The sequence below is a fragment of the Euprymna scolopes genome, unplaced genomic scaffold (genome assembly GCF_053919585.1).
Source record: "Euprymna scolopes isolate OS-2025 unplaced genomic scaffold, ASM5391958v1 sca734, whole genome shotgun sequence".
Classification (NCBI taxonomy): Eukaryota; Metazoa; Mollusca; class Cephalopoda; order Sepiida; family Sepiolidae; genus Euprymna; species Euprymna scolopes.
The window spans coordinates 17501-27500 of NW_027633807.1; the positions used below are offsets into that span (position 1 = coordinate 17501).

Genomic DNA, 10000 nt, shown 5'->3' on the forward strand with positions numbered 1-10000 from the left:
TCGCTTTCCTTTCACCTTTCATAACGGATCCGGCGCCTTTCGGGAAGACTTTCGCCCGCGTCTTAGGACCGACTGACCCGTGCTCGACCGCCGTTGGCACGGAACCCTTCTCCACTTCGGTCTTCGAAGGTCTCGTTCGAATATTTGCTACTACCACCGAGATCTGCACCCGCGGTCGGCTCCACCCGGGCTCGCGCCCTAGGCTTCCGTGCTCGCCGCGGCGCCCTCCTACTCGTCGCGGCATCGTTTCGGCGCGAAAGTTCATCGCTCCTCGCCGCGACGGTCCGGCATCGGTCCGTCGCTCCAGCGCCATCCATTTTCGGGGCCGGTCGATTCGGCAGGTGAGTTGTTACACACTCCTTAGCGGATTCCGACTTCCGTGGCCACCGTCCTGCTGTCTATATCGACCGACACCCTTTCGGGGATCTCATGGGCGTCGCGTTAGGCACCTTAGCCGGACGTTTGGTTCATCCCACAGCGCCAGTTCTGCTTACCAAAAGTGGCCCACTTGGCACTCGCATTCGAGGTGACCAACCGCCCAGCGAAGCGTGCTGGCGGCGGCGGCCGGATGGGTCGGCTCCGTCGTTCGGGAGAGTCGGCCCGTTCCACCCGTTCCGAGTTCGAGAGTAGGTCGAGGCCGTGAACGGCCCCGGGGCCTCCAATCGTTCGCTTTACCGGATGGAATTGCGACGATCGAGCGCCAGCTATCCTGAGGGAAACTTCGGAGGGAACCAGCTACTAGACGGCTCGATTGGTCTTTGCCCCTACACCCGGTTCCGACGATCGATTTGCACGTCAGAGGCGCTTCGGACTTCCACCAGAGTTTCCTCTGGCTTCATCCCGACCGGGCGTGGATCGCCATCTTTCGGGTCCCTGGTCGCTCGCTACGCCAGAGTCGGCCGAGTCGTACTCGGAAAAAGGGGAAACCGACCCGGGGGTGATGCGCCCGCGCGCAGCGCCTAAACTCGACGACAAAATAGGACTAGTTCAAGCCGCGGGATCTCACCGATGGGCGGAAGGAGGATATGGAAGCTGGCGCCCGGCAATTCCCCTTTTTGGATGATGCGCCGGTCCCCTCTCGGGGAGGAGGGAAAAACAACCGCACGTCAGCCACGAGCCTTCCCTCTCCTATCTCTCTCGGGAAGAGAGAAAAAAGGAAAAGTTGCGGGCACCGCAGCAGCGACGGCGGAAGGCCGAAAACGCCGCGCCGGCGGGATCGGGCACGGCTCGGAGGCGGGTGAGGCGAGGAGAAGACGACGGCACGAGACCGACGACACCCCCCGACGACCCCCCGGACGACTTTGCCACGACACCTCTCCCGATCGACGCCCTCCTACACGCTCTCTCGCTTTCGCTTCGCCTTCGGGGTTAGTCAGAGGTGGCCCCTACGACTCGCGAACGGCCAGGACTCCTCGGTCCGTGTTTCAAGACGGGTCGGGTGGGTTGCCGATGCACGTCGCTGACCCGGGGTGGCGGGCGGCTCGAGTAAAAAAGCGTCGCCGAGCGACCTCTCCGGAAACGGAAACGGGCGCGGGCGGGGTTGCCCCCGACAAGAACCCGAAACGTCGGCGAGGTGCGTGACGGCGAGGCCGCGCCAGTCCTATCCCGCCTCTCATCGCGCACGCGCCCGAGACGGTGGGGCGCCTAAGGAGCGACACACAGAGTGCGTCGCCCGCACGCGACTTCCGGCGGGATCAAAACGGACCGGCTCGCCACGTGTAACGGATCGTGTCAGATTTCCTCCGTTCCCGGCAGAAAGGGGCAGTTACGTTCGCGGGCCCGACGGCCGGTGGCCCCCGACTTCACAAGGTGGGAAGACGGGGGTTTTCAGGGTGATGAAACGCCTGCCGCCTACGGAAAAAAACCCGCGTGTTCGACCTGCACGCCGGGAACGGGTCGCGACGACGGACCGGAGGGGAAGTGCGTCCGGTGCCGGCCGCGCGGAGGTCGCGCCGAAGCGCCCGCGCCATGATTACGCCGAGCGATGATGAAGGGGACGGGTGCAGCGGAGTCGCGCGCGGAGGGAGCAGGAGGAAAGAAGAAGCGGCGGCGACGGATGCGGCGGGTTAGGGCCCGGCGGCAGCAGCGATCGAGAGAGGACGAGTCCCCTCCGTCGCAGCCAACCGACGCAGCCACCTACCGACGCCGCGGTCGTCACCACGTTTCCCTTCCCGCTATCCACGCGGCCCGTCTCCTTCGTCGGCGACGCGGGCACAAAAGCTGGAACCGCGGGGAACGAGTCCCCCGCGGACACGACGAACGACGACCTGTGCCGCGACGGCCTCTCTTTCAAGAACACACATCGAGTTTGGGCTCGAGCCTAGGCAGCACCGGACTGAGTCCCCCCGCGATCGCGGTGAGCGGTCCCACCCGTTTACCCCTGGGCGGTTTCACGTTCTCTTGAACTCTCTCTCCAAAGTTCTTTTCAACTTTCCCTCACGGTACTTGTCGACTATCGGACTCGTCCCGGTATTTAGCCTTGGATGGAGCTTACCACCCGATTTGGGCTGCGTTCCCAAGCAACCCGACTCTCGGATCGAAGGCCGTCGCTCGCCGTCCGCACCGAATGGGCCTGGCACCCGCCGCGGGCGGCCCCGATCGAGGGAACTCCGAACTATGCGAGACGAAAACGAACGGCTGCCTTCGACCCATGCGCCACACGTCCCGAAGCCTTTAACTTGCGACGGGATTCGGCGTTGGGCTTCTCCCGGTTCACTCGCCGTTACTAAGGGAATCCCGGTTGGTTTCTTTTCCTCCGCTTAGCGATATGCTTAAGTTCAGCGGGTCGTCTCGTCCGAGCCGAGGGCGGCGGTTTTTAGTAGAGTGTGGTGTTTGGAGGAGAGGAATCTCGATCGGTACCCTCCGTGTGACGACGGCTGGCCGATATAGCGCCCGTCCGACCGAAAATGAAGAAGCCAACAATTAAAAAAAAGCGTGGGTCCTCCCCATCCGACGTTGCGTTGCCTACGACGCGGCCACCTTTTTACGGTGCGACGGCCGTGCTCGTCGCGCTGCTCGAGGCGTCGCTGAGAGACACCTTCATGAGGCAGAGAGCGAGACGAGCAGGCGGCGCTTACGTCGGCAGTCGGTTAGGTCGGTACTTTTTTTTTGGTCTCCCTTCGGCTGCTTTCGGACAGACTCCTCCTGCTCCTCCTCCACAGTGTTTCTTCACGCGGTCGAAAAGGGAAAAGACTCCGCGGTCTGCCAGCGGGAGACGAAGGAGGAGGCCGGAGAGGGTTTTAAAAAAAAAAAAGACATTGAAAGGAGTCAATTCTTTTTTTATTTTTCTTCCCCCTCGTCACTCGCTCCTGCGACGTCCCGGTTACCACCGTGCCGAGGACCGGGCGGGCACGGGGACGGCAAGATGTCGTTTCGTTAACGGAGAAAGACATGTAACGTTCCGCCTCTCGACCGGACGTGGCCCCGAGACAAGGGATCTCGGGGCCGCAATGTGCGTTCGAGGTGTCGATGTTCACTGAGTCCTGCAATTCGCATCAGTTATCGCGGCTGGCCGCGCTCTTCATCGACGGACGAGCCGAGTGATCCCCCGTCCCAGGGTTCAGCACTTGGTTTTTTTATATTAGTTTTTGTTTATATAGATTTAGTAGTGTGCGAGGAGGTCTGTGCGAGGAGGCGTGACGGCATTGCAATGTCGCGAGTAGTTTGTTTTTTTTAGCTAGCGGCGGTGGCACAGCGGCTGCAAAAAAACAAAAAAAACGATAAAGCGGCGACAAGGCAAAGAAGAAGCGGCCATCACTTGCGGTGGGCGAAAAAACAAACAGGTGGTAAGACGCGGAAGCAAGCAAGAAGAGCTGGGGCTTTAAAAACCTCCGCGTCACCACAAATCTATCTCTCGCTCCGCCTTTTTATAGGTTTGTTTGCGCGCATTCGAGGCGTTGACGCCGACAGACAGAGGAGGTAGGCCGGAAAACAACAAACCAGTCTCGAACGGGAAAACGGTAATGATCCTTCCGCAGGTTCACCTACGGAAACCTTGTTACGACTTTTACTTCCTCTAAACGATCGGGTTCGGTCGTCTTCTCCAGGCATCGAACGCCGAGGCGTAGATGCACGAGTGTCGTGACGGACACGTCGCGCACTGCCCGGCGGCGTCGTCGGCCAGATCCGAGGACCTCACCGGACCGTTCGATCGGTAGTAGCGACGGGCGGTGTGTACAAAGGGCAGGGACGTGATCGACGCGGGCTGTTGACCCGCGCCTACCGGGAATTCCTCGTTCACGGGGTTGGTTACAGGCCCCGATCCCTATCACGGGAGGTGGTTCAGAGGTTTCCCAACCCTCTCGGGCCGGGGCGAAGTCCCCGCTGATACCTCCAGTGTAGCGCGCGTGCGGCCCCGGACATCTAAGGGCATCACAGACCTGTTATCGCTCCGCCTCGTGTGGCTTTCTGCCACCCGTCCCTCTAAGAAGTGCGTGAGAAAACCGACCCGGACCCGAGCGCCACGGAGGACGCCGAGCCCGCCGTAAAAATCACTGACATCGGCGCACTAGTTAGCAGGCCGGAGTCTCGTTCGTTATCGGAATCAACCAGACGGATCGCTCCACCAACTAAGAACGGCCATGCACCACCACCCACCGAATCGAGAAAGAGCTATCGATCTGTCAATCCTACCGGTGTCCGGACCGGGTGAGTTTTCCCGTGTTGAGTCAAATTAAGCCGCAGGCTCCACTCCTGGTGGTGCCCTTCCGTCAATTCCTTTAAGTTTCAGCTTTGCAACCATACTCCCCCCGGAACCGAACTCTGGTTTCCCGCAGGCTACCCGCCGGGTCATGGAAGCGAACGCCGGCGGATCGCCGGTCGGCATCGTTTACGGTCGGAACTACGACGGTATCTGATCGTCTTCGAACCTCCGACTTTCGCTCTTGATCGAGGAAAACGTGCTTGCCACACGCCATCGCTGCAGTTCGTCTTGCGACGATCCAAGAATTTCACCTCTAACGTCGCAATACGAGTGGCCCCGACCGCTCCCTTCGATCATTGCCTCGCCGTAGACGGAGACCGACAGACGTAGACGAGGCCCTCTTCCATCATTCCATGCTTATCGTATGCAAGCTTGAACAGCCCGCTCTGAGCACTCTAATTTTTTCAAAGTGAACGTACCGGCCGCCGCGGACACTCGGTTAAGAGCACCCTTGGAGGAGAAACCGCCGACCGCAACACGCGCGCAGACAAGACACGAAGCAGGGACTCGGAGCGGACCGGGGGGTTCAAAAAAAAAGAGGAACGCGCGGAAAGGGAGAGGGAGAGAAGCGCGGGGGTCAGAGTGCGGGGATGCGAATGAACGCACCCAAACACACACACGTAGCACCCCCCCGTTAGACTACTCCCGGAACCGAACCGACGACCACTTGTTTTTTTTTTCCCGGATCCCGATCACGACCTCCTCGTCCACCTCGCCGGCAGGACCGCGTGGCGGGTATGCTAGCGGTTGACACCGGCGGAAAGGGCCGGGAATGCGAACGGACGACCAAAGTCAACGACGGACGATGGCGCCGCCGCCCCGGGGCCGCTTGCGCGACCACGAACCCGAGTTCGGACTACGAGCTTTTTAACCGCAACAACTTTAATATACGCTACCGGAGCTGGAATTACCGCGGCTGCTGGCACCAGACTTGCCCTCCGGTTGGTCCTCGTTAACGGATTTGAAGTGTACTCATTCCGATCGCGGGGCCTCGACAGAGTCCCGCGTCGTTATTTTTCGTCACTACCTCCCCGTGCCGGGAGTGGGTAATTTGCGCGCCTGCTGCCTTCCTTGGATGTGGTAGCCGTTTCGCATGCTCCCTCTCCGGAATCGAACCCCGATTCCCCGTTACCCGTAGTAACCACGGTAGGCACTTAACCGACCGTCGACAGTTGATAGGGCGGACCTCGAGAGACCCGTCGCCGGGCGTGAAAGCTCGTGCGATCGACCAGTGAGTTATCCAGAGTCACCAAAGCGGAGCGCGCCGCCCTATGAGCCCCGCCACCGAACGGACCCGCGAGCGGGAACGCCGACGACGGGAGGACGGAATGACGCGCATCGGTCTCAGTCTAATATGTAGCGCCGCGACCCGGAACGGCCGACGCGGGTGCCAGCGCGCGAGGCGTGGCGACGACGGCGCGCCGACCGATCGCGGCCTGTGTCACATGTATTAGCTCTAGAATTGCCACAGTTATCCATCGCCTCCGAGGAGGAATACGGTCCCGAGGATTAGGTCCGGTTCCTGAGCCATTCGCGGTTTCGCCCGTTCTAATGCGTGGCGTGAACTTACACTTGCATGGCTTAAGCTTTGAGACAAGCATATGACTACTGGCAGGATCAACCAGGTATCGTTGGAATTTGGGACTTTGTTTCGACAGAACGACAGACCGACCGACCGACCGACCGACATAAGACAGACAACTACAACGACGGGCACGTGTTTATTTATTTTTCGAGGGGGTTCGCCGTCAGAAGAAGCGCGCTGCCCGCGCTGATGGCCTCTTTTTTGTTTCTCCCCTGACTTGGACCGAGACCGAGACTCAAAGAACGAAAGCGACCAACGTCGACAACAACAACGACAACGGCACCCTTGACAGCGATACATACGACAAACGACAAGCAGCACGACGGCAGTGCACACGGACATCGAGGGTCAAGGTGCAGACTGAACTCGCCGAGGTCGTCGTCATCGTGGTCGCCATCGATTCCGTCTCGTCGTCGTCGTCGTCAACGTCCACGTCACAGCCGGCCGAGAAGAGAGAACAGACGACAGCGTCGACAACAACAACATCGACAACGGCACCCTTGACAGCGATACATACGACAAACGACAAACAGCACGACGGCAGTGCACACGGACATCGGAGGTCAAGGTGCAGACTGGAATCGTCGAGGTCGTCGTCATCGTGGTCGCCATCGATGCCGTCTCGTCGTCGTCGTCGTCGTCTTCGTCGTCGTCGTCGTCATCAACGTACCAACCGACCGAGACGAGAGAGCAAGCAACAACGTCGACAACAACAACGACAACGGCACCCTTGACAGCGATACATACGACAAACGACAAACAGCACGACGGCAGTGCACACGGACATCGGAGGTCAAGGTGCAGACTGAACTCGTCGAGGTCGTCGTCATCGTGGTCGCCATCGATGCCGTCTCGTCGTCGTCGTCGTCTCCGTCGTCGTCGTCGTCGTCGCCAACGTCAACGTCAACATCACAGCCGTCATCGGGGAGGAGCTGGACCAGGGCAGCGGCGGCGTAAATTTTCCCGTCACCTTCGTCGTCGCCTTCGTCGACCGACCGACCGACCGGCGTCGTGTTCGTGCTCGGAAAACCGAGGAGAGACAACGTGCACATGGCGCGTTCTCGCAAGCGGCTCCTCGGTCCGATTTTTTTGGGCGGCTTTTTCGAGCTTTTTTTTTTTTTTCTCACCCTTTCGTCCGTGCGACGGCGAACGTTAGGGGAAAAAAAAAAAAAAAAAAAAAACGACAACAACGCGGCGGACCGGGCGAACAACATCGTCGACACACACGACATTGACGACCGGTCCCCCTTTTCACAATCGCATCGAGATAAAAACGAACGAGTCCGATTCGAGCACCGAGTCGCGAGCGGGAGGACTGTCGGTGCAAGTATCGATCACTGACGTGAGCGCTTCGCCGGACAGAGGATGGCTCATCCGGCAGCCGTGCAAATCGACGGTATGGGAAGAACGAACAAGAAGAGCAACGACTTGATCGGCGGCTTGGGAACTGCGGACGGTGAAAACGGGTTAATCGACTGCGACCACGACTGCTCGATCGATCTTCTTTGGCGCTAACAAAGGTGGAGGTGGCGCAAGAAGGGACTAGCGCTATCACCGTCCACGTATCAGAAGATGCGGCGGCAGACGTCGACGCTTATGCGTTGTCGGACGAGAAGTCGCTGCAGCACGTGTACCGCGAGCGGGACGTCCAAGGTTTTGCCAGACGGAAAGAAATCGGGTGTCAGCGAACGTTCACACGGCTGTGAGATCGGACGCTGACAGGAGTAGGAGGCGGCAGGCAGGCGGCGGTTACGGCGGCGGCGCCTGCTGCTGCTCATCCTCCTGTTTGCTGCGGCGACTTCCAGGACGGGAGAGCATCGAACAACGTACGTATGGTTACAAGGGGATCAGGATCTACATAGTGCATCCCCCGCGGCTATTTTTGTTTGTTTGTTCGCTCGTTCGTTAATTCGTTCGTTCGTTCGTTCGTTCGTTACAATGTACGTTTTTCCGTTCGACGGCGGCAGAGAGCGGCGGCGTTTTCTCCCTAATCCGGAGGATTTATCGGTCGCACAGCGATGGGTCGTTCGGCCGATCATCGAAAGATTCGCAGGTAGTGGTTGAATGGCAGAACGGCAGCAACAACAGCGGCGGCTGAGAGCGGCGAACGCTGAGGCGGAAGCAGAAGCTGCAGCAAACGTATCGGCTAAACATGGTGGACATAGATATGGCTGACGACGCGGGTACCACGACGACTATGGAACCAGGAAAAGGAGCCGTTAGTTGTTCCAACATATCGTTCGACACGTCGAGCAGCCCTAGGTCCACGGAGAAGCACACACACGTACCACGTATTATAACCTAACGACGATGAGCGGGCGCACGGTTGGCAGGAACGAAGGCGGCGGATCAAAACAAGTTGGAGCGCGGCGACAGCGATAACGGTGACAGCCCTAGGCGGCGGAGATGCCACTTTCTGACGCCTTTGCGACAAGCCCGTAGAGACGTTCCGGACCACCACGAGGCAAAGAGTCGCTGCTCCGACGAACCGACACACCAAAGTGTGCTTCCTACCGAACATGTTTTATAAAACTTTCAAACTGGAAAACCCCAGAAATGGTGTTGGTATTCGTCCAGACCCACCTCCGACACCTGAAAATGGTGGTCAAAAAAAACGTCGATTATACGAAGCGACATTTCTGGTCGGCGATTTTCCAGTTTTACGCCTACTGCCACATGGGGATGTCGGTAGGCGTCGCAAAGTGCCTTCTCGACGCCTAGGCACACCAGGACTTTGTCATTTTTTTCCCCCTCGACATTCCTGGTCCGGTCTATTCCGATTTTACACCTACCGCCATGTGGGGGTGGCAGTAGGCGTCGAAAAGTGCCTTCTCGACCGCTAGCGACACCACTACTTTATCGAGCTCTGGAGGCCCGCACACCGACCCGGGGGCCGCGGAGTCGACCCCGGGGGCCTCCTGGCGTCGCCGCCGCTCACTTGGACGCCTTCCGCAACCTGTGGTCCCGCTCGGGGCCGCCGGGAGCCTCGCCGACCTGACCGGTGTCGGTAGGCGTCTGGAAGCGCCCGGCCGACCTGGACGAGGTCCCCCTGGCCCCGGGGGACACCCCTTAGTTGGATGGGGGTGCTGTCCCGGGCACACATGCAACCCGCGGCCGCCTACCGACAGCCCCCTTCGCTCGATCGCTACTCCTTTCCAACATATGTCGGAGAAGCCGGGCGGTTGTGAAACCCCAGAAATGGTGTTGGTATTCGTCCAGACCCACCTCCGACACCTGAAAATGGTGGTCAAAAAAAAACGTCGATTATACGAAGCGACATTTCTGGTCGGCGATTTTCCAGTTTTGCGCCTACCGCCATGTGGGGGTGGCAGTAGGCGTCGAAAAGTGCCTTCTCGACCGCTAGCGACACCACTACTTTATCGAGCTCTGGAGGCCCGCACACCGACCCGGGGGCCGCGGAGTCGACCCCGGGGGCCTCCTGGCGTCGCCGCCGCTCACTTGGACGCCTTCCGCAACCTGTGGTCCCGCTCGGGGCCGCCGGGAGCCTCGCCGACCTGACCGGTGTCGGTAGGCGTCTGGAAGCGCCCGGCCGACCTGGACGAGGTCCCCCTGGCCCCCGGGGGACACCCCTTAGTTGGATGGGGGTGCTGTCCCGGGCACACATGCAACCCGCGGCCGCCTACCGACAGCCCCCTTCGCTCGATCGCTACTCCTTTCCAACATATGTCGGAGAAGCCGGGCGGTTGTGAAAC

At 59.9% G+C, this 10000-nt stretch overlaps 2 non-coding genes and 1 pseudogene across 2 annotated transcripts in view; all 3 read right to left on the reverse strand.

Annotated features, from left to right (window-relative positions):
- Positions 1–2808, reverse strand: part of LOC145276127 (large subunit ribosomal RNA) — a 5726-nt gene extending 2918 nt beyond the window's left edge. The window contains exon 1 of the ribosomal RNA XR_013867848.1: positions 1–2808. This exon is cut by the window's left edge and continues 2918 nt beyond it. This is a non-coding gene — a ribosomal RNA (large subunit ribosomal RNA).
- Positions 2809–3401: 593 nt separating this feature from the next.
- On the reverse strand, positions 3402–3559 carry LOC145276131 (5.8S ribosomal RNA). Its single transcript, XR_013867849.1, has one exon. It is a non-coding gene; the product is annotated as a 5.8S ribosomal RNA (ribosomal RNA).
- Positions 3560–3960: 401 nt separating this feature from the next.
- On the reverse strand, positions 3961–6330 carry LOC145276132 (small subunit ribosomal RNA; annotated as a pseudogene).
- Positions 6331–10000: the final 3670 nt, after the last annotated feature.